The sequence below is a fragment of the Anomalospiza imberbis genome, chromosome 12, assembly GCF_031753505.1.
Source record: "Anomalospiza imberbis isolate Cuckoo-Finch-1a 21T00152 chromosome 12, ASM3175350v1, whole genome shotgun sequence".
NCBI classification, from domain to species: Eukaryota; Metazoa; Chordata; class Aves; order Passeriformes; family Viduidae; genus Anomalospiza; species Anomalospiza imberbis.
Window position 1 is genome coordinate 16,081,021 of NC_089692.1, and position 27,977 is coordinate 16,108,997.

Below are 27,977 nucleotides of genomic sequence, written 5' to 3' on the forward strand. Positions count from 1 at the left end.
AAAAACAAAGTAATTACACACAGATTTAGACTAATTCATTTGAAAACAAATCAAAATACTCACTGTAATTTTTTGCAGTATTTCTCCATTGTTTTATTTCCAGGAATTAATTGAAAACTCCTTCTATTAACTCTCCATTAGGACTGCTTTTAAAATCACCTTCTCCTGTGAAGTGTCACATTATGGGGTACAATTTCTTTTTCCAGTTGAGAGGGTGAATAAAATGAGGCCTTTCAAAACATTTAGGCAAACTGACCCCAACATATGATTGGAAACAGTCAAGGAAAGCCATGTGCAGATGAAACAATATATGGTATTCTTGACTAATATTTTAGTTCACTCTAAGAACCTGACAGTGGTTATCAGTAATCTCATCCTCACCTAAAAAAAAAGGAATCTGTGGTGAAAAGAGTTGCCCAAGAGCACATGTCACCAGCTAATTTTACCTCCTCAATCCATCACCTGTGCTCTATCCACTTGTCAACAAAACTTTGTGCAATAAGAGATACTCTTCATCCCACTTAAACAGAAAAATCATGTCATGGCTGACATTTCTGAAAAGCACTGCAGTTGAACAGTAACTTCTGCTATTGCAAAAGACACAACATTTTCAGATTGCCCCCTTATTGCTTTAATCACCTGTGATATTTCTGTAATTTCAGGCACCTTATCTGCAGTACATGGGACACAAACCTCTGCCCCTTTATTGTCCCACTTGGCTGAAGATTAGGGATGGGCTTCCACCTTCCTCTTTGCTTGCTTAAACCAATATTGCTCCTTACAGTACTCTACTTCTGCTACGTATTTAGCAGTCCTTGAGTGACCTATGCCAAACAAGAGTAGTCCTTTCTATGAATTCACAGTTGCAATTACAAAGCAAACACTACCATCTGCTGGCCTGTTTGAAAAGCCTGTTCCATTAAAAAAAGAAAAACCAATATAGTGTTCCTTCTGGCCTAAGACCTTACAAAACTCCAGCTAATTTTCCTATGACTTGAAAAAACCTCGAATACTCAAACTGGAAAAGCATGATCTGTGTTCTCCCCCTTCCCTCCTGCCCCCATCAACAAGAACTCGATTAAATCCTGTCCTGAAGTACTGGGACAGCCCTCACCTTGTACAAGTTCACTCTGTAGAGTTTTACTTGCACAATTAAACGAGTTACAAAGGTGGGAGAAGGTGCCTGATGTGACAAGCTCTTGTCCCTCTAGATCATGATTAAAGCAGGGCTCTGAGGCACAGGTTTCTCTTTGACAGCTGGGGCTGAGCTGGAACACTCCTCCCAAATCCTCCCAGGATTTCAGCCTGCACACTCCACTCTGAACTTTGCTGGTGGTCTCTACTGTGACAGGTTAGAAAATAAACCCCAAAATAAACATAGTTAATGCAAGTGTCATTTCCTACAAGGATATATGATCCAGTTTGTCCAGCTTCAGTCCTGTTGCCCCATTCACACTATGTATCTCCAGTTAGGGACTGAGAAATCTGACTAACTTCTTCCACCTCAAAAAGCAACCTTTGCTGCACAGTGTTTTGCAATTTACTTCCAACTAAAAACCTTATTCTTTCAAGTATACAATGTATGCAAAATGCAACACCACCTGTCAGTACCCAGGGAACAGCTTTACAAAGACAATCTCCTTATGTAATATAAAACCCAATTGTTTCTCTTCTTTAAGCCATTAACTATTTTCATACCCTTTACATCAGCTGGGAACTATATATCACAGACAAAGACAATCTCATTTATTTTAATGGCTAAGTAAATTCAAAATGGAAATGACTAGGTAATTTGTTCTTGTGCTTTTTAAATTTTGTTTTCTTCATTGCCCATTCCCCTCAAAATCATCCCCCAACCCCTCCAGAAAAAAAAAAATCATTTTAGTCAAGGACTAGAATTCTGGCAAACTATCTTATCTCCACTGAATTAAACATATATCAGGTTTAAGCAAATCAAAGATTTGACTTCAAAATTTCTTTAACTTCCTAGTACTAGGTTAAGATGCTTTATTATTGGCATTATTCATTATAAGCCTTTCAAGTTGATATTTCAAACAGTAATATCTTCCATATCGGGCAACAGATAAAAGAAAATGTAATAGATAAATAATTGTAGTGGTTGCTGTTAAAGCAATAGTTGTATCAGGTGCTGTGCAAGCAGATACTGGTCAGTCCCTGATGGATGTTCTACTTTGCCATTTAACTGGGGCACACGAATTGGCAGGTCATTATCAGTCATCTGCCATTCCTACACTTGAGTTAATCCTAATCTGCATTCAGCAGTGGGTGACTCCAATTGGATTATCATTTGTTTTCTGCACTTCTACATCCCCAAGTGCTTTAGAAGACAATCCAAATTGTAATAAAACAGATGAATTTTTTATTTCATTCTCTAAAGTTTCAAAAATTTTGGACACTGTTTCAGTTTTGTTAGGCTTTGTTTCCTTTTGTTTCTCAAGGTCTCAGGCATGATTACCAATACAGCCAAGCACATGGAACAGCAGATACTTCATGCTTTCATTATTTTCAGGCTACTTGGCACACCTTTAATTTAGGTGCACAGCATTTCAATCCTGCAGAAAACTGCATGCAGAACATGCCAACAGTAGATTTTAATTCAGCAATGATACAAGAGGTATAGGGTATCTCAGAAAACTGCTCTGTTATGATATGAAACACATGTCAGCTGGTTCTGGGGAAACGAGCAGTGGTCCAGGACTCCTTCTGGAAGTCAGACAACTTGAACAGAATACGATGCACTTTAGACTTTGCCTGCTCTGAGCCTGTTACCATGAGCTGCACCATTCCATGGCATTGGGAATATGGTGCTGCACTGGGAATACAATGTTTCATACAACATGGACTTAAGCATACCAGTTCATCTGATTCATAACCTAACAACAGTTATATATAGTGTGGCACAAACTAAAGGGAAAAAAACCAAACCTGAAGAAGGCTTTAATCCAGTCAGTATATATTCACGCAGGATTAACCAGCATTCATTGGAGCCTAACAGTTCTTAATATGTTGCTGTGCAGCCACAAACACCATTCATTCTGCAAACAGGAAGGCACAACAAACATTTGTATTGTTTTCTAATAAAAATCAGAGTATTTCACTCGTGTTCATGTACTTTAATATAGGGAAATCCAGGCCTAAAAGCCAAAGCTAGGAAAACTAAGTGTCAAATGACAGGCAGGATGACCAGGATACAACTGTACAACCCCAAAGTACAAGATGGACATCACTTAGACTTGTCAAGGAAATTTATCAAAGATGAGTTTTTGAACAGATGCACAACAGAGGGAACAGATAACTCCTGGCATGCTTAACCAGAGCCATGTGGTAAAAACATAGCAGCACGGACAAACTGCAAAAAAGAGGGGTCATTTCTGAGCTGCAAAATGGATTTATCTTGATTAAGAAATACAAGAAGGTAATACAGAGAGCAGTGACCAGAGTTTCAGATCATACAGCAATAGAAAAGGAACTCATAAGCCCCCTAGGGACATAAGGCAACCCACCCACACACAGCTTATATTTCAAGTCTTCGTTTTAAGGCCATGACTTGACCTCTGTTCAGAGACATATTAAGGTCTTGGCACAGTATCAGATGCCTAGAATAGTGAAGTATCGTAAACAGATTTAGTGTATGGAATTTTACACTGGCCAAAATTAATTGGCTAAGAGGTCAAATTACAGCTGTTAATATTTTGCAGTAGGAGCCAAAGCCCTTCGATTGCCCTGCAGTCTATTAACTGTTTCCTTCGTTGATTTTTGTGTCTCTAGTTACTTTGCTGGAAAAAGTCACATTTTTGAGGTTTTCCAAAAGTGACAACAAGTATTAAAATGTAGTTCAGCTTTGTGCAAATCCTGCCTTCAGCCAGCTGCAGAAGTCACTGATAAAGACAGCGCCTGAAAGAAAGTGCAAGGAAGTAAGGTCTGGGGCTTACAACAACCTAAAATCCCAGAGAATCTAAGTTAAAGCTGTTCTTGCAGTACCAACAGCTTCTAACATGAATTTAGGTAAATCATTTAGGTACTACCAGCACACTCTGCCGATACTAAGGGCCAGCATCAAAGCTCTTATAAGACCAACTATAAAATCAAAAATCACAGTGTCTGTGGCTATCCAGCATAGACCTGAATGGTGTGATCTGTTTCCAGACAGGTCAGTCTCTGCTGTGGTCCACTCACAGTTCAAACCTAGGCACTCTTGGTCCTGACTCCTTCTCTCCTGCCTGCAATACATACAGGGTTGATAGAACAGTTGCCTGCTGACCCATTCCTCCAGCAGCTGAACCCCTCCCTGCACATCTGGGACACAGCTCAGCATCACTCTGGAGTAACAAGTGCCACATTTACATGGTTAGCTTTAGTGGCCCCAAAGTTGAAGAGGGATGGAGGACTGACTTCATGGCTAACCTCAATTTCCATGTAAAAGGATGAGGAAATGTTTTCTGGCTCCACTGAAGCCAATGGCAGCAGTCCCATCCTCAGGATTTTTGCTTACAGAATACATCTGTATCACCAGCTCACTTCCCTAAGAATTTATGTACTATTGCTAGAGGTGAGGTATATTTAAGCCAAATTCCAAAATTTAGGCATCAATGTACTGTACTGTCAATTGTAGATTTTTATCATCAGTGACCGCCTACCTAAACTTTGTGCCCATTTTTCATACCTGAGTAATGAATTGTTGGAGCCACATCAGCAATTGCAAATGTGCATGGCTTGAGCCCATAAAGTCAGAAGTACTCAGGTTTATAGATCTTGAAAGTCTGTGTATTCAATCAAATCTTAATTATTTCTAAATTCTGATTTGACTAATATGCAGCTTTAGAGCCATCAAGTTTCATTAAGTTTACCCAGGAAACTGACTTCAAAGCCAGGATGACTCAGCTGACCTGCACATCTTTTAAAGTGGCTGAAGAGTATTTATTAATACATGAGCTCTTCTAGGATGAGATATCAAAATGATTGGGACATTAACAAATACAAGTCTTTACATCAGCACCTCAGAGTTCTGTTGTGGTCTCTTAGAGAGGAGTGTGCATCTATCTATTCTTGTCCATATCTTTCCTCTCTAAGGATTTTTGAGGGAAAAAAATAATAGTCCAACTCCCAAAAGCTATTCAACAAAACTCCTCCTTCCCTACCAGCTTAGCTGACATGAAGATGTTGTACCATTGCCATACCCACAGTCTTTTCAGATGGTGCTTATTACAGAAGTTGTATTTCGTAGGGCAAACTACCAATTTTTACTCAAAATACATCAAAAGATTTTGAGCCACATGGAGGATTCCAAAGAAGCTGGAAATACATCTAAAAAATTAACCTAGTCCTGAAGTTCAGCTGTCTTCACTCCTTTTCCTGGGTGCTCAGGGAAGCAGAGAGCTGGAAGTATTTACAATGCCAGGCCCTTGAGCTCTCTTCCAAAAGGGCATCACTATCTACAGCTAAGCAGGGCTATACTAAAAAATAAACAAACAAAATCCCATCCCAAACCTAATCCTTGCTATCTTTATTACTGGGAAGGACAACAGCAGCATTTTTCCTGTGGAAGGGAGGCTGCCTGGCTCCACCAGCTCCCAGGCAATGAGCAGATTGCGTCAGTGCACCCCTCCCCTCCAGTTCAGCATTGCCTAACCTCGTTTCTGCCTCCCAGTTGGCATCACACAATCATCACCTCACAATTATAGAACCACCATGTGGTAGCCATAGCATCACTTGCGTGGAAAGTGTAATTGGGAAAGTGTCACTCTATTGCTGCTTGGCTTAGAAGCGAGAACAGACACATCCTTTGTGAAAGAAAAGTCAAGACAGTCTTCTTCCACTTCTCAATTCATCTTTTCCTCCCACATATTCAGGTTTTTTTTCTACCACAAGCCAGGCAGAAAGATTGCAAGATGACCAAGAATATAACCAAAACCTAATGAATAAATAAAGCTCTAAAAATTGTGCTTGAAATGAGAAGTTTCTTGAGCAGATCTTACCAGTCTCGAGGGTACTGATATCATCTTACCTATCTATTCCAATTTCAAGGGCCCAGTTTCCATATGCAGGTTCATACTTTGCTTAGTTAATTCTTGACTAAGCTAAAGCAAATATCACAATGATCATAACCTTGAACTGCTTATAGGGCCTACCCTTGCTTTGCTAGTCATTAGTGATTTCGACTTCTTTAAAGACATGACTGCATCCATTTGATAGTGCTCTGCAGAAGGACTTAGGTGTAGATGCTTCAAGGTTTTTTGTTTCAGTTCTCAATATTGAAGAGATTGAGTGCTAGGAATGTTATATCCTAAATCAAGAACTGAAGACAAATCCTTTCGTTTTAAGCCTTTTACAAATCTTAATACCTCATCATGGAAAATGGAAAATACTGTATTGACAGACTAGTCCAGGTCACTGCCCCACTCAGATCGAAGATGAATGCAAACTCATAAGAAAAACAACTTCTCAGTACTAGAGAATTTGACTTCTCTTTTGCCCTTCATGTAAATATGCATAAAAAATTCTTCTCCCATAGGCAATGATGCACCCAGTCCTTACTTTCCAAGGCCAGAAGGTGGAGTTGTAATGTCAAGGGCCATTACAGAACATCCAAAAGTCACACACTGCAATGAGCCCTAGCTGCTGTCTACTAGAAAAATATATTACAATTTTGTAATTATTAAAAGAGAAGCCACTGCCCTGTATTGATGCTTTGTAAATGCTCATTTACAGGAACCACTGTACAACTGCATAAGAGCCAAAACCAGAGAGAACATTTAAAGCCAGAGAGGAACCTAAAAAACGGCAAGCAAAACCCACAAATAACTACACGTACATTCAGTTTTTCCCTATCTTTTTTTTTTCCCTAACTCAGAGCACTTTCATAACATCTGCAAGGGACTGTTTAAGTTAGTCATTCATTTCTAAGTTCATATTAACAACGTGCAAAGGGAATGTTGCTATATTTCACGTAGACCAGTGGATAACCATGTATATACATATATCTGTTGAAACACAGAGCCAAGCAAGTCAGCCAGAAAACTATGCACTCAATGGAAAATCTGAAACAAAATCATCCTGTGATTACATCTCAACAGTGCCCCTTTAAGCCAAAACAAACATTTAGCACTAGTCCATCAGTAGTTAGCAGGAGGATATATTTAAGCTGACTCTCATATATTGGCAGCAGGGGGGCTGGGGGTGGGATGTTAAATATACCAACCCTTCCCAAGCTGATTTCCTATCCTGGGCAAATGAAAATGAAAGCACATAACGTCCCTGAGAAGCCCCAGAGGCCTGAGCTCACAAATGAAAGCTGAGTCCTCAGGTCAGGCTTGGCAGGGGAGGAAGTCCCTGACATTCAGGGAGCTGCTGCTGCACCGTGCCAGTGACGTTAACACAGGCACTGCTCTGCTGCACAGCTGGGCATCCTTGCATTTGGAATCAAAAAGTGCTGCATAAAACACCACACAAACACAGCACCACCCCCAAACCAACATCCAAAGTACCTAGAAGTTCTTAAGGACTGCTCCACGTCCTTAGATTTAGCTCTTACAAGGCTGAGGTAAGGACTGAGAGTGAAAGACCCCAAGTCACTCAACTGTCAGATCATTTATTCAGATGGATGAAGACACACTAAAAACTCACCAGTGTTGTTATTACAATGGTCACGTTAAACCAAATCAGTTTCGGAAATCTCTTTTCTAATTTTTGAAAACCCAAGTGAACAGAATTGAAGGAATAATATTTTACAGGTTTTTTGGGCTGGCTCACATGACACCTTTAAAGCTTACTGTAACTGCAGTTTTGAGCACAGCCTGACCTTCCAGTAACACAGCAAAGCTTCACCATACCAGGAGCTGACAATCTGAGAAAAATCTTACAGGGAGTCAATGCAAACTTTTTCAGAAATACTTATTTTGACAAAGAAAATTTAAATCTCTGCACCAAGTATTCTGTTCTGTGTACCAGGTCCAAAGCTTGTAGAGCACTTTGGAAATGCTACAGTCAGAATTTTTACAGCAGGGTGATACATTTACTGCCCTGCTGGGAAAAGTCAAAGCATACTGCCAGTCAATTTGCAAATTTAGGCACAGTTCTAGAAAGGAGTGCCACTGTGAGAGTTTTGGGATTGGGAAGCTAAAGTGAGAAGAGTTGGAATTGGAAACTTAAGAAAAGTGTGCCATTTGCTTTAGAAAAGCTGAACTGAAAAAGAATGGATGAGAAGATGAGACTGAGCACTATAAAGATCAAACACTACAACCAGAACCAACGTACACAAATAGAAATTAAAATAGATAATAAAATCATCAGGAAAAATATGGTAACGTGGCTGACAAAGAGAAAACTTACTTATGAAAGGCATCTAAAAAGTAAAACATAATTACTTTTAAGATAACTCATGCTCAGAAATCTGAAAATGAGTAGCTTTATTCAGAATGACACTGGATTCTTTGAGAATTCTGCTGAACTGGAGCTTGTAAAAAAAGTATAATAAAATGAATCCTTCAAGAAAATATAAGTCCAAGGAAGAAAGGTAATGCACCAAATGAAGTTACATAAGAAAGCAGACAAGTCTAACAAGGTCCTGAACACAGGAATGTAGAGAAGGAAGAGAGATATAAGAAAGAACCTTAAGCACTACAAAGGACAGAATGATACATGCTGAAGGAGCAGGGGGAAAGAAGAATCCACTGCAGCTACAGAAACAAGAAACTGGGGAGAAAACAATAACACAAAACAGTTTTTCAACCTGGGGGAGAGCAGGGCGAAGACTTTACAGAGGACAATGAAAAAGAAATTACAAGTTTGCTGTATTGTAATGACTTCAATACATAACTTTGAAAGGATGTAGCTCTACAAGCAGTTCCTTATAAAGTACAGTCTTCATTCACCATATACTTCTTTCATTTAAAGACATTTCACATGTTCTGGGTTTTAATTGGATTCAAAGCATTACAATTCACCAATTATTATATTTAATAAATGTCACAAAATATTTTAAAACACAGGGTAGCATAAAAAAAATGACAGAAATTGGGAGGGGTTGATTTTTTTTTAAAAAGGTTCTTTTTGAAGTGATATATCTTTGCCCAAGTATCAGATCAGATGCTTAAGTGTTTAACCAAAATATCTATTGTCATATCTTTCTTGTTATTTTACAGAGAAAACTGTGATAAAAATCAACTACATCAGCACACTAGAAACCTGTTTCTTATTAGGGTATTTCCTACACTTAAAATAGGTATTATAATAGACATCACAGAACATTAATTACCCCAGGCATTAAATCTCTATTATTCTCTAATGGAAATAATTGTAAATTATAAAAATACATTTGAGATTCATTTTGAAATGTGTGGGAGGCAGATTGTCTTTGTCTTTAAAAGAAAAATACCTCAGATACATCTGTTGTATTGGCTTAGCCACCCACATTGCTTCCAATATTTAGCCCATCTACATGACTGATTTCTTTAATTTCTCATTTTTCTTTGGGTTTTTTCCTCTCTTCCAGATGATCTAAAGAACTGACATGCTGAAAGTAATTTTGAGGCCCTGTACAGGGCATCACATTGAATTAATCTGTTTGCAACAAATCCACCACTCGAGTTTATCAGTGAAGTTGGGAGCTCTTCACAATCCCAGATTTTTACTGGGACAGAATCATGTTTGCAAGATAACAGAATTGTTTCAGTCCAAGGCTTCTTCAAACTGACCTCATGTAAAGCACATACAGAGAACAAAACCCAGGGCACTTGAAAAGAAAGCAACATTTGCTTCTAAGAAACCCTACAGCAAATTAAGCAGGTGCAGAGACTACTGTCTGAGAGAAAGACAAAAAAATCTGTTAATATTTAACTCCTAAACAAATGCCAAGATTACTGTGGAAAGGCTCACGATTCATACTGCATTCAATCAAGCAGCTGGGGAAACATTTAAAAGCCTGTAAGGTAATATAGTCATTAGGGCTATTAAATTCCCTTGAAGGAATTTAGCAAAATACTCTTAAACTGCTTCAAACAAAATACACAAAAACCCTTACTGACAGGGCATAATGGGATGGACAGGAATGTTACATCGTGGGTAAAGGACCTTTAAAGCTGAAGGCTGCTAAGGATAAATTTGACACCCTGGATGACAGCTCTGAAGGGAGAGTATATCCAAAGAAGCATGAGGTTTAGATCCCTATCACCCTTCTGAAGAGCAGCAAGCACTCAGGTTGTGAACAAATCCATCCAAGGATGCTCTGAGCTATAACCCAGTTTCACACGAATAGCAACTGATCTTTATAAGGTGTGAGGGGCAGCAGATACTGTCTGTCAGGGGCAGAGCTACTGGGTTACAAGGATGTGAGACCTGCCTTACTGTTCTACAGAGATATCTATCAACACCAGCCACCAGCCCATGCTACCTCTCTTTTAATCAGTGACAGATCTGGACATGCTTAACCTGAACAGAACTTTCCATCTGTTGTGCTGTTTAACAGGTTTCAAATAGGAAATCACTAACATTTTGACTTAATCTGATATTCAGTGTCCCACACAACAACAGAAAGAATTGATCATTCTAAAAGCTGCAGATTTTCACCACTCAAAACCAAACTGAATTTGTAGTGCGTCTCAGTAATACACTAGGAGAAAGCATAATCGTTTAATTAATTCTGTTGGGGCAGTATAAAACTCATGAGGTTTTTTATCTCCTAAGTTAGCGAAGAAATCCAAGTAGCAGTCTAACATAGCCCAGTTTCCCATGCTTTTGTGTGCTCTGGTTTGAATGCAGCCTCCTCTGCTCCTGCTCACACTGCCTTCCTCCCCTACCCCAGCACCTCAAGCTCCAGCAGGTCCTGGATCTTTCTCCACTGCAACACCCTGAGCTCCCTTTCCCAGCTTGTCTCCGCCACAATATCTGCTCCACATGTTTAGGCTAGTTTTGGTGGATCTTCCAGATGGAGTGGAACTGGCTGGGACTAGACCAGACCTATTTGTGTGTGCAAACTGGCCAAACAGCCCTTCCTCTTGGCTGCCAAGCAAACCAAACACGAGAGCAGCCTTTCAGCTACTGCAGCCCTGCCAGATGCATCAGGGGGACTACAGCTCCCAACCTGCTGGCAGCAGCAGCCCAGGCTTGATGGAAAACCTCAGCACGCTCAAGACCAGTTGCACTTCTTCATCAGGGAGCCCTGTTGATGTACAGAAAGCGAAATCCATAGGAATGCTTGCTGTAATCCTTGCCACCTCAAGAAACCAACATAACACTGGTCACAAGAGCTCTCAAACAGAATGAGATCCTCTGTGACTTTCTTTTGTGTCCTCATTTTACCATTCCTCTACCAATAGACAACCCTTGAGTTAAAGATCATGTACTGTGCTGTGGTATAAAGTGTTAAATGAACAGAAATATACTAATCTCCTGAGTAAGAACATTTAAGGTCTTGAGACACTTTTATACAAGTTTCCACCTGGATGGGAGATCCTTACAAGTGTCATGGTTACACAACATCTGCTCTGACAAGTTTTACTTTCAGTAACAAGACTCATCACCAGGACTCAACAAGGACAGCAAATCAGTCAAGCTGCCTATATATTTTTTAGAGAGCCTATACAAAAAGTTAATCATAAACCATGGTGAAATACTTATGTGTATTATGTGTAATACTTATATGTAAAGATGGAAGTTCCAAAAAAGGCTCTATAAAATTACATGTTAGTATTTTAATGATCTGTCTTTAAATAATATATCATCTTTTGAACAAGCTAATACTTTATAGATGAGAATCTTTAAACCAAGTGTAATTGAGCTACAGTGTTTCTATAGTGGTGTCCCCTCCTCCTGAATCTCTTTTAACACTCATTGATTTCTGTCAGACACTCATTGGAAGAATTAATTTATTTATGAACTTGTCATTACAAGTCATTGATTAAGATGTCCTGCCTTAAAGATTTAATTATGCCCTAAGATAAAAGATTTGCTAATTATTGTCTTTTATCTAATTGAAGTTTTGTATTACAAATAAAGTTCAAAGGTTTAAGACAGTTGCCCTTTCAAACATTTGGGCAAAGATGAGAATTTAATCATAGGCCAGACCATGTTCTCACCAGCAACATCAGACATACTCCAGGAGCCATTCTGGTAACAGAACTGATGACTATTCAATGTGCAGACATCCAAGAAAATCTTTTAAGTTCTTTTTGTCTTTCACATTCTTTCACAGCATGGCTCTTTGTTTTGGATCCATCAGGTAATTTGACAGTCTGGTCCAGAGTGAAATAACTTAAAGATTGGGAACTTCCACGTTTCTTTTTCTTCCAATTTTATTTACGCTTACATACTGACAATGGGAACAAGTTCCTAAGAATAGGGGTCTTCAGGTCTTCAAAACAGCAGCAATAATCTCACTTAAAAGTTTTTCTTATCTGAGGACTACAGCAGGAAAACATCAATGTTTAGATATCAACATAATTAAAATTCAGACAAAAAAATTATGCCTAGAGTTTTTTTCTGTGTCATTAAACAAACTCATGAACTTGGTCAATTTCAAAGTAGCACAAATCAAGAAGCAGAAACATCCAGAGAAGAGGAAAAGCTAATGTAGAAACAACTTCATTTTCAAGCTCCTAGGAAGCACAGAAATTCCTGGGAAGCACCAACCTGAAGCACAAATCTGTCCTCCCTGGTGCACACACCGTGTTCATAACTGTTGAGGTTTGCACACAGCTGCAAGCACATGGTTCTAGAGGGCTGGCCCAAGGGAAGACCTTGTCCCCCAGCAGCATTTGCAGCTGCAGAGAATCTCAGGCTCAGCAGGCATCGGCACCACACAGGAAGGAAAGTTTTGTGGCACACTGACCCCAAGAGATACATGAGTGCTCTGAAGCTGTAAGTAATTTCAAGTAGGTACTTGGTCACAATAAATGTACAATAGGCTACTACCTAATCAAGCTGCTTGACATTTCTACATATAATTAAAACAAATATAATCAATTACTCAATCCATCTATATACAAACAAGCTATAAGATTTGAAAGTCTCCTTGATTTATGACATAATTCATAAGAATAGAATATTTAATATTTCAGTGAGCTGGACCAGCTCTGCAGGACTGGAAGTTTACTTTGCTCTACTTAGTGAATTACCACCTAAACATCTGGGCTACAGATCAGGACAGAGAGGGGTTTTTTTAAGTACTTGGCCCACAGACTACTGTATGCTGGATTATCCAGATACAGCAATTTACTGGGTGAGACCACTATTAGTGAGTGGAGAATTTGGCCTGACTATGTGTTACAAACCATCTCGTGTTTGCAGAAGCAGAACCAAAGAGCTTACAAGAGCCCCAAGCCTAAATACTCTCACAGAGTTCATTTTCCTCTTTCTGCAAGGTTTTCTGTTTATCTGTAACCTCACACTGCTCCTGGCATTCAGTGCCATGTACAGGGATGTTTCTGGTGTGCTGCTCACACTAGAATTGCCAATTTCTGTTAATACTACTCAAAATATGCTTCTAAAGTACAGTTTGTTTGTTTGTATTTTCTTACAGTTGTAGAATTATGGAAGTGTTCCTGCCTATAACTTTTCAAAATAATTTCCAGAGAAAACGCCTTCCTGCAAAAGCTATGAACTGCTGCTTTGCACCTAAGCTTTCCCAGATTGAAAGCACAGTTTAATATCATCAGTGTGATGGGGCTAAATGGAATTCCAAAACTGAGGATGGTCGTGGTCCAAATCTTAGCTTTGATCTCCTGCTCTTGGACACATTTCCATGCCCATCAACTCACATCATCTTCAGCAGGAATTCAGTGAACTTTGCACTTCACTGACATGCAGACACTTTAACCAAAACAAGTTTTTATTAAAAAGCCAGCAAAATCAGCATAGGTAGGCACACATTTCTTCAATTTTCACAGCTACAACTTACGCAAATCTCAAGAGCATTTAATCAAACACCTTTCCAAAGTCTTTCATTTTTCACTCTAGGGAAAAAAAAAAAAAAAAGTCATACAGATAAACCTGTTCTAACTACTTGTCAAGCTCGAATTTTTCCACTTCACTTCAATTTTTACCCAAGGGAAGGAGATGCCAAGACTACATCAGGGGACCAAGCAGTTCAGGCACCCAGTTCCTTTCACTGCCTGGTGCGTGCAATTCCTTTGTGCAGAGCATGGCCAGGGCTCAGCACCACATCCTAAAGAGGAAACCTGCAGGAATTCTGCCACAGAGAAACAACACCTCATACAGACTTTAAACTTGTGCCTAGATAATTTACAACAGACAGAAAAATTTAATTTTCTCAGCAGCATCTTCCTCAAAACCTAACTGAAGGACTCATTGCCTTTGAAGCTGGAAGTGTGAAACCAAAACTCTAAGTTTAAAATAAAATTCTTATACCTATATGGAACACACATGTTCTCATTATGCTCCAGAGCATTATCCAAGAGGAATTCCACACCACAAGATGCTCCAGAGCACTGTGCATAATCAAGAACACCAGCAAAATTGGATTTGTGCACTGGCCATTTCCTTAGTTCTTTGTTTACGAGCAACCATATTAAAAAAATTGAGGATATAAAAGCAAGTTTTCATCCCCTATACTAAATGATGATTCACCATTAATATTTTTTTAAATGAAACAGTGGATTATCAGAAGAGTGATATAAAAGGTTTTGCTAAGACCTGAAAGAAATCCATGGCAATTTCCTGTAAAGCATTTGTCTTTGTACAAAAGAGACACTCATGATTTGTATATGCTCCTCTAGAAACACACCAAACTGAGTGAGGCTAACACAGTAATGTCTGTTCAAATAATATTTCAAATTTTAAAATTATTCAGCTCACTGCATTACTTTTTTTTGTCTCCAAAATCCACATTGCAACCATGTTTCCCCACTGGCAGCACTCACTAACACTGATCACAGAGCAGGGTAATTCAGAGACCTTGCCAACACAAACTTCAGACTTTCTGAACTGCTAATCCTATAACTAATATCAAGAATTACCTGTAGCTTATTGGGGAACAGTACTAATAAAAAACAATTTGATGAGAAAGCAAAACTAACCAGAACTAGAACAGCTCAAAACTGCATAGGTAAAAAAAAAAAAAAAAAAAAAAAAAAAAAAAAAAAAAAAAAAAAAAACATACAAAAAGAAGCAATTCTAAACAATGCAATTTATTTTTTTTTTAGATAATGATCTTGCTGAGTGACTGGTGCAGCTCTCCAGCAGCTAAGTGTTCACCAGAAGCAAATGCATTATTGCTATGAGCACCTTTGTGAAATCTTTATGTCTCACTCCCACTGAAGTGAGCACCAAATCTGCTTCTATCGTCCCAGAATCCACATTCAAATATTCTCACATTTCAGATTCTAAAAGTTTCTGCCCAGCTACGCTCTTCTTTGTTGAAACTCAAAATTTGGAAAGTATGCACAGCTAAGTATGCCTTTAAAAGTCTTCTGACATCAATGCTTTTATGCTGTTTTACATAGTGATTTTCTTTATTATTTCTTAAGAGACTGCAAGTTAAGGATGAGGACCTAGTCCCTGCATGACAGATCTTGCTCTCGGAATAGAAAGTGGAAAAGAAAAGTGAAGTGTCCTCATATGGGAGAGAAGCTTGCATCTTGTCAGATTTTTATGTGCTTTATTTATTTTCTTAAGTAAGCTGTAGTATCTGGGCACTTCCTAGTATTATTTATAGGCATTTCTATAGAGCTCATAATCACAGTATCTGAGTGTCTCTTGCTATTTATGATATGCCATTTATCTCTAGAGGGTAGAACTCTCCTCCTTTCTGCTTTGAAGATGTCTTTTCATAGAGATAAGATGCAGGTGATTAATGCCTTCTGTACTTGGTATCTTGTGACATGGCTGTTTGGGGAAATGCAACTCTTTAATCACACTCTAAAGCACAGGATTTGGGCTCAGCTCGATGTTTTTTGGACTGTACCTTTTTCTCCAAATATAGAGTCCATTTCAAAAAAAAAAAAAAAATTAGGAAGAGAACAGGAAATTCCATTGAAAAATCAGCAAGTGCAGTTTTTCTCTCCTGAGAAGACACACATGACAAAATATCTTCCTTAAAGAAATACAAGCCTCAACAATGTCTCTTGTGTTTGGTAGATTCTTCTTCAGTGAGATTTCATTTTAAACATGTCAGAGTTTTCCAGTATCCCAGGGAACTTTTTTGTTCAGTCTGAGAAGGTCAGAATGTTTCCTGAGAGGCTGAGAGGTGGGAAAATGAAGGATCTTTCATGTGACTGACACAAAGCAGTATTTCCTAACTGCCATGAGCTCACATATCCAGTGAGAGTTACCTTGACAATGAACTCAGCTTCTTCAGCCCCTCTGAAGATAGGGCTGAGATTTGTCTTTTTACACAAAATATCCAGAAAAATGAAATCAGCTGATAAACAGCAACTCTTTGACGATAACAACCCTTCAAAAGTACATTTAGGAGAAATAAGCAAAAACCAATAAGTCAGAGTGGTTATTAAGAGGACATGATTACTCATAGCTCAGGACTGCTCTGTCAAAGCAGATGGGTTTCAATTTCTGAAGAATGAAAGATTTTAAGCAGAATAAATAAAAGAATAAACATTACTTTGGTCACTAAGGAAGAGCTTTATAATCCTAACCCACAGCCTTAAGGATGTAACAGATCTTTAGTTGACCTCATTAGCAAAGACAAGAGAAAGATCAAAGAAAGAAAACCATCAATAAGGGTAACTTAGATTTTAAGCTCTTCATCTTTCCTTGGTTATGTATCTTCAGTGTCTGACACACTGACCCTAAACAGAACTGAAATACAAAAACAGGCATTTCCTCACTGGAGTAACCACTGAAAATCTTCTATGAACTTTCCCTTCAGCGATTAAGTGAATTGTATGAACTTTGCTGACACACAAACTTCACAAATATTGCCATGGTTGAGATTTCTGAAGGAAGGGCAACTGCCAAAGGACAAAATTCATGAGTACAAAAATTAATTCTAAAGATATCTCTAAAGAGCTCCAAAAGACACACTATGAACAGGCACTTTCAGAAGCTTAGCACATCTTCAGGAAGCATCATCAGAACTATATTCTGAGTGAGGTGGTGTCAGCTGAGACAGATATCTTATAGAAATAACGTGTGACTCATTTACTAGTTGCCAGATACTTCCACATTTTCTAGTCTGTTAAAAACAGGAGCATGATTCTGTTACATGATGGATACAGAAATGCTGGTTATAAAAGAGCTGAAATCTCAGGTATCTGTTAGCACTAGGTAATAAATCCTTCCCATATCAAAATGGCCCTTTTTACAAATTATTTCCATAATGAAGTTTATGGGGTCCTTTGGCAATCAGTTCCAGGGTTAGGGTTCTTTATGCTTCTTGCTCTAGAAAATCCTCAGAAATACCACTATAGTTGAACATATCATTAATGTAAAATACTGAAATTACACTAGTATGGATTTGAGAAAATTGACAGTAGAATCAGCTCAGTATTCCTCATTTGGAATTTGTCTCCTCAGCACAGAAAACCACCTGGGTAAAGAACAAGGCAAAGACAAAAGACACTGAAAGGTGCAGGATAAATCAGTTATGGTTATTTAGGAATTAAGTGGTGAATACAGCCTAATTTCAAAAGAATACACATTGCTCCATTCCCATTTTGTTCAGAAAAAAACATATGTGAAACAAGAAAAGTACAGCAGGCAGCAAAGACAGTTCAGGTTTTAGACAAGATGATGGTGAGTATTTGCTGAGATCGGCCTTTATGGCTCATAAAAGGATGAGTGAAAGAAAGGAGAAGCAGAATTCAGACTCCAATAAAGACTAGAAAGGCAAGTGCTGGACTCATGTAGGGAACTGTTTCTCAGTTGCTGTTTTGCCACCAGCTGAAGCCAGGGAGAGCATTTCCTAAACTGTGCTGGCTCACAATGAGAGGCTGAAGTCAGCAATAGATGCAAGCAGCATAAATCAGATCACAAAGCAAATGAACACACACAGGGCCTGATCTTCCTGTTTATCCCAGCACACAGCAGGAGGGAATGCAGTGAAACCAAAGCAGAGCTGAGCACAGAAGTTGAGAGAAGAATTAGACATCCAAGCTTGGGCTACCTGGCTTTGGACGGTGTTTTTTGGGGGGTGGGGGTATGTCTTAAGAGAACAAAATTATAGGCAACCAGTTTAAGTATCCCAGCAAAGAGTGAGATGCTGTGGGCTCAGCTGATGTAAATCAGACACAGATGCCAGCTGGGCACTACTTCCTTCCCATGGCAGAGATCCCCACAAGAATTCTACCAGATCCAGCACTGGCGCCTGCATCTTTGTGATGCTGAGCCCAGAGGCAGCAGCAGTGGTTTTTTCATGCAAGACAACACAAGCTAAGTCATCAAGTGAAAGCTGTTCTAGACAACACATTCTAACCCAAGAAGCCCTGCTGGAGTGCTTCTGGAAAGCACCAGAAACAATGAGAGAATGACAGCAATTTTTGTTGCCCTCTTGCAGATGTGCTGCCAAAATGTGATGGACTTGGCCTGTGCTAATGCCTTTTCCTGTGAAAGTTCCTTGTCACAGACAGAGCTGACAGAATGGCAGTCCTTGCTGGAATTCCTGCTATGCAACACCAGTCACAACTCAGGAATACTTGGACATGATGCTTGCAAGCACTATTTTTTTTTTATCCTGGTAATGAGGTGGAACAAAGAGTGGGTAGGTGGACAGTACAGAGGATGGTACATTTTATTCATGTATATTATAATGTTTCTAGATGTTTTATGGTTATCTTACTAAGATTCTCATTATCATCACATTTACATGCTCTATGGGCCAGACACTTCAATTTGATAATAAAAGGCATATTAATTTGACAAAAATTCTCAAAAACTCATGTAAAGTTCCTACAGAACATGCAAGGACACTGAAAATCATCTTTCCCAAGGACTTGAAAAAAAATAATAGTGGAAAAAGTGCAAATGCTTTGTTTTGCCACATTCTTCACTTCAAGTAGTCCCTTGACAACAATACACTCTACCACCCATTTAAAGCATGCTAAGAACACCAACTGGTGATCTGCAACAATCCTGTAGACTGGAGAATGAATTCTCTGCTAAGAACACATGAAACATCCTTCAATTAGTGCATTATCATGGACAGTTTAAGTATCAGTGAAGGATATGTACACTGAATAATGCCAGACTGACTCAACAACAGGTCATGGTGTACTTCTCAAAAACCTCAAAAAAAAATCCATGGCACTTGAAGTTGAGATACCTGAGACACTCAGTAGCATAGATGCAGTTCCAAGTATAGTGGAAATAAATGATAAAACATCACCCTGACAGCAATATATGAGTTTCTCTCACAAACTTATTTCCAGACATTTCCCCAAAGCTTGGCTGAAGTGCAGGTACACAATTACCTATTTTAGCACAGGCACAATTGTAAACTGCGAAACATCTCAGTCCTGGTAAACACTTCAAGTAAGAAAAAAAGTAAAAAATAGATATGTGTAATTTACTCAGTCCTAAAGACAAAAGTTAAATTCAGGAAATTCCTTGCTAAGTGACAGGATAAAATAGAGTTTCTCCTTGAATGATGCCAACATTTTTATCATTCCATTTTTGGCTATCCAGCATTATATTCTGATCTCAAGAGACTAATATCTGAGATTAAGTCTTTTTATGGGTTTTCTCTGTGTCTAACCAGTCTTCCCAAGGTAATATACATTAAATTTGAGAAGCATTAACTACACAGTAAAACTTTATTTTATGTACAACCATGTAAATGAGCCATGTCTACTCTCTATCAGAACTGGTATTCCTGAAAATATTTTAATATGACATCTGATTTAAGGAAAGTTCTCATAACCATGTGACAGGAAAATGTACTATCTTTTTATTTTATTATTATTATTATTAATCTGATATACCAGATTACCAAAAAACAACACAGCTGCATATTACAGCTGGTGAACACTTAGACACTGTGGAATCAAGGAGCACATGCACATTCATAACAGTGCTCCAGAATGTGGGCACCATCCCTACACCAGCTGCAGTTATCCCCATGCAAGGTATAAAAGAGAACTCTGATGGACAGGAGGGCTCCTGTCCCTTTTAATGAATTTTCTACAGCTCAATTCATGCTCATTTTGGAGAAGAACTCATGGCAACATGGGCCAGTTTCCAAATCTAAATCAGGAAATACACACCATTACTGAGATCTGTTGCAGTATGGGTTACTGGAGGTCACAGATTAACCTTTATTCCTTATCAATGAACAAGATACCATTAACTTCAGCAGGATTCCAGCATTGCTAAATATTACATTTAAAGACCATAAAATTTATCATGGTGAGTAATACTTTTTTGATATGTGTCAAGATTTTAAAGTCTTCTGATAGAGCAAGCACAGCCCACTACTAAAAACTGATAGTCATTAACAAAAGCTTTCTCTTCCATAGCCTCTCACCATCTTTTATCCATTGCATGTTAACCTGATAATCCGAAGTATCTGTCAAAGTCTAGCCCAGAGGAAAGTTTGGCAGTTAAAAGAATTAAGGTTCTTAGAATTGTCTAGAAATAGAATTTTCATTAAAGGAAAAAAAAATCCATATTTAAAAAGTTAATTTTCATCTTTCTTAACTGGTGTAACTTACAGCTAATTCATTGGAAATTATAACTAGCTCTGCAAGTTGAAACACCAAAAAGCTGCATTCTGCCAAGATACTGGCCTATTAATCCAGTATAATCCACATCCTTAAAATAACATCTTCAGAAGGATTGTGGCTATATCCATCTGTTCAAGCACTGAATATTTTATTATGTCTTACAGAAACACCAACGCATTATAGAAATGTCATCTAGAGATGTTTTAAATCTTTTTATATCTCACTAGTTAAAGACATCGTGTTCCAGAATAACAGAGTTAACAGGTAAATGAACACCCTACTTCCATTCCATAGGCCACTGGAAGCCAGTATTTCAGGGAGGATAAAAGAAACACTGGTAAATTCCAGAAGAGCACAAAACCTACAATCCACCCTTCTCACCAGGGACATCAGCAGCCATGCAGCTGCAAACCACGAGTTCAACAACACAGGTGTGACCCTGCTCGCAGGGAGGTCGCCTTAAACCACTCCCTGAGCCCTAGGAGTTAATGAGATCCCTGATAACACTACTGCAACATGAAAAGCAGATACTGCACACTCTGTTAGGTAAATCTCTGGTTCCTTATGCACATTTGCAAATTAAAGATTTGTAACAGTCTACCAAACATATCAGAGGATTTAATTCCTTCTACATGGACTTCTACCTTTCCTTGTTACACCAGACAAAGCCAGCAGGGAACGTGCTTAAAAACCAACATAAATACAGCAAATCAAAGCCAAGAACAACCTATCAGAAGAGAATTTCATATCTTCAATTAATTTAAGCAAATGGCCAAAGCTACTTATCCCAGGGAAACAACTCTCAATCTCTAGTATCACCTTCAAAGGTGCATGTCTGGACCCAAGGAAACACTTTTGAAGTTGAGAGACTTCTTGGAATCTGAGTAGAGCCTGATACTAATGAAACCTCATTCCTTGAGGAGATATCACAAACATGGGCATTAAATTTCATCCAAAGAACAGAGAAATCTAATGTACTTGCATATTAGATAGTTGTTTGTTTGTTATTTTTTTTAATATACCTCAGCTTTCATTGTAGGATTAATGAGAGGCAGAAGCAAGTAAGCCCTGATAATCATTTATACCCCAATAGCAAAAAAGTGTCTTATAAAAGGCATCAGCATGACTGCAATGTAACCAAACAAACTCAAGGGTAAAAGAGGTCAGTTCCCAAAGATTTACATCCATGTTATCAACCCTCTCTGCTCTCAGAAACTACAAGAATTTGAGAGTAACAGAAATGCAAAATGCTTCTTTTAAATAAATGCTACTAAAAGCACAGAAATCAGTAGAAAATTATAACTAGTTTAAACCAAGCTGTAGAATTTTATGGTAAGGATATAATTTTCTGCTAAGTTTTATAGATGCACCCAGAAATAAAACACCAGGCCTCTATTGAGTTTTATAGGGCTTTTCTGTAAGAATTACAAACAGTGGTATTCAAACAATACTTGTGGATCAGCCTGCCAGCAGCCCTATAAGCTAAAACTGCATTGCATAAACCAGGCACTGAATAATTTGGGATAATGAACAAATTCATAAAGAATCAGTGGCTGTTTGTCAGCAATCTGTGAACAGACAGAGTGGTAAATTCACTGAATAAATAAATAAAGAAAACCCAACCCTCTTGGCTGGGAATAGTTCACCCAGCTTTACTGCTTTGCCTTTAAGGGACTGCCTAAAGGGCTTATAACTCCACAGCATTCCTGCCAGGTAATTTGTGCAGCATTTTTTAGCCATAGTTAAATTAAAAAGCCCTTATGGGAAAACTCAATGAATTTAATAGAGATGAAATCAATATGGTTCTGCAGAAATTACTCCAAAACCTTTAGTTAGATCCTCTCCCCCCATGCCAGCCCCTTTACAGAGCACGGTGTGGTCAACGCAGCAAAGAGAGTCCTAAAGTGGTTGATTACAACCACAGGGAATATCCTGAGGGAAAGCACATCTGAGCCTCTGTGACAGCTTGGTTTGCACCTGGAAGAAGAGGACAGCATCAAACTGAGGGGTCAGGATGTGGATGCAGCTTGGCTGGGAACCAAATCATGCCGAGAACCTCTCCAGTAGCTTAGTACATGGGAAGCCTAAATGCTTTTCAACGTCCCATTTGGGACAGTGTCCTTTCTCTGGAAGTAACCCATTGAATTAATATGGGAATTCAGTCTCAGCTCAGGCACTACAGCCAATCTAATATTCCCACAGAAAAGCTGGCCTTCCCGGCTAAATTTGGTAAAATACTGCTTTTTGCCACTTCCTTGTGCTTATACCTTCTTCACTTAATAGGAAGCTAAGTATGGAAAAGTCAGAGATATGGAAAACAGGACAAAGCCTGCTTTTCATTCACAGGTGAATAAACATATCCTGAAAATCCCAAGTGAGTCTTAAACAATGAAAGTAACCACAGGCTTACATCATTGATGGAGCTTCACGAACACGGGGAGATCCTAATAAAACTCCTTTAGGAACAAAAGCCTCACAATAAAGAGGCTTTTTGTGGTGGCAAGAATAACATTATGGTTATGTTTTACCTTATTATGATCTTAGCTCAAATCAAAGAGCATAGAACAAACCCACCACCATCCCCTGTGTTCAGTTTCCACAGGACTGAAAGAAGTCACACAGTAAGTCCAACAGATGGAACAATGATGCTGCACCCAAGAACTCAAAATGTGAACTGTAATTATGCTTTTCTCTCTTCCTGGGATACCATATGAAAACACACATGAAAGTCTGCAAGGTACACTGATTAGCAGGGGAAGTACAGCAGAACCACAGACACAGGAGTGGCAGATAAGATCAGAAGTCTCCACCTGAAAATTTGTACTTAACTTCAAGGGAAAGTATTTTATTTTTGTGCAATAACTTTTACACTTTCTCCCTATTAGTTTTTAAAGGTTAATTTTAATATCCAAGTTCACCTAAGTGGATGACCAATGGAATAAAATATAGCTGAAATCAACATGCTCTTAAGAGCTGTTTAGATTTTGTAGCTTTGTTTAGTACTGAACACGGTCATTAAAGTGCAGTTACTACAATAATAAATGTAGATACCATTAATTTCAATACTAGATTTAAAATGCAACTTGAGTCTCTCCGGTGGTTTTTAAGGGGGTGTAATACCACAGTCAATTGAAATTTAATCAAAACTAGTAGTTTAATTTAGTCTACATTTACAGCTAAAAAACCTCCAAACTTTACAGCCATTCTATAACTCTATTCTATACTCATATTAGGTACAGAGAAAAATATTAATATTTCCTTTGATAAATAACTTTATTTGTATTTTTGCCCATTCATGCTTACATGTCAACTTAGCTTAGAGTGGAAAAATGCACACACTTCCCTTTTCTTAAGGGATGTACGTGGATTTTTCCACTTAGGGGTGAAAGAACTGAACAAATAAATCCACTGATAATTACAGCATGTAATCTTATCTGAGGTTCAATCTCTTGCACTAAAAAAATCTCCCTTGTGACATGTAAAAGGGTAGACAGATACAATAGAAGATTTCTGGAGTCTGTTCTGCTGTCCTACATCACTGAAGCCAACAGCAATAGGACTGGTCTCAGAAAATTGCTTTAAACATCTGAGCAAAAAGCTTTGACTTTTAAAGGAGTCCATGAAAACTGACTCGTTCCTCTGCCCTTTTGAAATTCCCAGCCCGCATCCCTGTTTGTGAGAAGGATTATTTTTACTTTTGTACAGCACTCGCATTTAGGGGCCCCAGCGGAGATCAGGGCCCTGCTGCAGCAGACACTGAGCAAGCACATGGAAGGTCTGAGCTCTGGAAAAGAGACAGGAGAGAGTGGGAAGGGAGGCAGAGGCACAAGGAAGTGATTTGCTCAAGATCACAGAACACGTCGTTAAGGGGCCAAGACCTTCTGGTTCTTCATGAGGTTAAGGAACTGAAGATCCCCAGCACACGGTGAACTCTTAGCCCAGAAAAAATGATACTTTCTTTTTCAAGTTTATATGGCAAAGAGCCCCTCACCTGTCTGTAAAAACACAATGTACTGAGTACTTTCAGACACAAGACACTGGTCTTGAATAATTACATCTCTGATCCACCATGGAAGCGCTCATATTCAATCCAGCCTTCAAACAGAAGGCAGATTTCAGGCTTAGGTACTGACCCAAAGTATTTCTGCATGCATTAGCAAATAGTGCCCACCTTTGCTTCACCTTCACCACGTAATGGCCAGTTCTCCTCAGGCACTATAAATATTTACACCAATTTGCTATTTTCCTGGAAAGTACACTTGCACCAGCTCTCAAAAAGCAGATGTGCTCCCATTAAAACTATGCTTTTGCTATTGATTTGAGTGGGAAGAGAATTGAGACAATGAAAAGAAAGGAGCCTGGGATTTCAGCCTCACAGGTACTATACAACTTGTCTGGCCCAAACAACTTTGCTCAGTACCTCTTTTGCCAAAGAAATCACAAAATGTGTTTCAAGGGAGAAGTATACATTGCGTAGCTCCAAATAAATGCTTTTCTCTGAAATCTGAGCATGAAAACACCCTAACCAATGATAGCAGATGTACTTAATAATCTCCTGAGTCAATTATTACAGCTTTTCCTAAGAGACTTTGAAGTTCCAAAGGTTGGAGAAGTGGAGAATCTCTATCAGACAGGCTTCAATCTGTAGCCTTGGTTGGCTTTTTGTAAACAACCATTCAGGCCCAACTGTGATTTCAAAGGCTGCACAATAAAGTCTAGGCTTCCTTCAAAGTTATTTTCTTTACCAGAATGGTCAATTAACTGATATTTTTGAATAGTGTAGAATTGTAATTCTTGCACACTTCCTAGAAAACCTGGCATGTGGTTAAAATTGTTGAGATATTCGTGCCTTGCTACAGTGCTTATTTTAGCACAGAACTAGACCAGAAATAGAGTTACATCTCTGTGGCACAATTGGCTGATTAAATGCAAAGTAAAAGGTGCTTGTGACCAATAATGAAGATTAATCAAGTGTGGCAGTCATTCATTAACAGGCACCCCAAAGGGCTCCTTTTCTACTGCTACATTAAAGCACTTTCCCTAATGCAAGAATCACAGCATGACTCGGTTCTCTCCCAGAAATTCTAGGATTTCCAGTAAAAAATGTCCAGGGCATGGTTTTTCTCAGAACCACGTATCTATTCCACCTTCATCATGTTATCAGTCAAGGAGTCAAGTGCACAGAAGACATGAGAGGCGTGGTGTAGTTGTGTCACAGAAAATTTACCAGGGCTATGCGTAATTCAGGGTGAAAGAGGTAAAGAAACTCACTTTAAAATTACACATGAGGGTAAAAACTTCGAGAAGGAGGGCAAAGTGTGTGTATGTGCACATGGAGGGATCATGACAGGGAACTGACTTGGGGGCCCAACTAGATCTCCTGCTTCCTTACATTTCTCAGGCATGGAATTTAGACTCTTCTCATGGCTCCACACTATGTCAATATGGCTTCACCAGTACGTGCTATTCAAACATCACCTCTAATGCATCAAAGCCACAACTGTCCCACTGCTCAGGAAAATGCTGTCATGGACAGGGATTGCTGCATCACCAGAAGCAGAGTGAGAAAAAATACCTCACAGGATAACTCACTCAAGGTGCAGCACCAAACATTTTAAATAACCTGAGCAGCACAGATTTCAGCTGGCACTGAGGGCAGCTGGCTCAGCATGGCCCAGGATCATTACCTGAGCTGGTGTTTGAGCATACACCTGACAGCCCATGAGGCCAATCCCCATCACTCTCTCACTCAGAATTACAACCAGTGAAGTCAGCACAGTCAAAGCACTGTAAAACTGAGAGCTGAAAAGAAAATAAAGTTCCCTAGGTTAAGACCTAGGAGATGATCAGAATAAACAGAAAAGGAGCTCACCAGCAGAGAGTGAAAAGCTGACTTCCTAAATAAAGTCACACTCCTCTGACAAAACTAAAGACCAAAACTATACTTGATTTTTTTAAATTTCTATTTTTAAAAAACTAAACTGGTCTTGACTAACAGCTACATTCTACTTGCCTGAATTGCATCCCACCTGCACCAAAATTCCCCTTATGTCCAGTGAGCTCAGTCTGGCATCAACAATAAAGTTTTATTGGAATTTAAACATGAAAGAAAGATCCTCTCAGGTTTCCTTCCAAAATTTGTTTGGCAATCATCACTAGCATTATTTTTTAAAGGATTTTCAGTCTAGAACCTAAGCTGTTATTATATGGATATGAGAATCTCCAAGCAGAGTTTATTCAGTATAAACCCTTGGGCTACACAAGCTGAAGGGGCTCACAATCACTTGTCAGAGAGGAGAAAGAAGACCCTATGACAAATGCTGTCAAACACCACACTCATAACACAGCAGAGTTCACTTCTTTGATCAAGAGAATCACAGCCTGAAAACCTGTAAATACCAGCACTCTGCACTATCACTTAGAAATTGTGATAACAGTTTAACACTGAATTGCTACTGAACTGCTTTCTAATAATAGCTGCTGTACGTAAGGAAGCTGGCAATGGTTTTGAATTTTCATTCATGTGCAACTTCAGGAGATGAGAAAACATCTCTAAAAAATGCTTAAATATTTAATAGGTCAAATTAAACAGCATCAAAAAGAGAGATTTGAAACAGCCACACAAAACATAAGTGCAACATAAGTTTAAAACAACCACTGGGAAGATGAGAAACCTGCCTCAAAGAAAAAGAGTTGGATGTTGCCTTAAATCCAGGAAAGTTATTAGGATGTTACAATAAAAGGAAGGACATCACCTTCTGATGTTTCAGTTTTTCACTTCTTCTCCTGAGCTCAAGGGGTATCAGGATATACAAACCCTGCCTGTGATCTACTCAGGCACTCCATAACCAGCACCTTTGGAAACACCAATTTAAAGAGGAGATGAGATCTGCCCAAAAGAAACAAAATAATTCCCCCTACTCAGTAAGCCCTTGTGAAAACTTAAATTCAAGAAATTGAGAAATTAACATAAATGCCATAGGAAAAGAAGGGGGAAAGGGTTAGATGAAAAGTGCCTTCAACATGTGGTACTTGGCAGCAGCTCCTACCCTCACCTCATGGATCACTGCTATTGATGATGCACTGAAGCATCCACTTGAAGGGGAAGACAGAATCCCACCAAACATGACTGATGAGAAATGCCCACTGTGTTTAGAGAGCGTGCGCCCGTGTTTGTGTGCTGGTAGCCTGGGAACCATGTGCCAGTGGCTGCATTTTAATATCCACCTTCAATCTCAAAGAGGCATTTCCACCACATGAAAGATCATGTACAGTGTTTCACTCTGGCTTCTGGTTCCACTCTAATGATGTCAAAGTCACATATTTACA

The 27,977-nt window shown here is 38.9% G+C and overlaps 2 long non-coding RNA genes across 5 annotated transcripts in view; both read right to left on the minus strand.

Moving 5' to 3' along the window:
• LOC137481367 (uncharacterized) overlaps nt 1–27,977 on the minus strand; it is a 150,529-nt gene that overhangs the window by 116,408 nt on the left and 6,144 nt on the right. The window lies entirely within an intron of this gene.
• On the minus strand, nt 66–27,844 carry LOC137481368 (uncharacterized). The gene is made up of 3 exons (XR_011003453.1): nt 27,704–27,844; nt 1,115–1,342; nt 66–381 (listed from the first exon to the last, which is right to left on the minus strand). It is a non-coding gene; the product is annotated as an uncharacterized lncRNA (long non-coding RNA).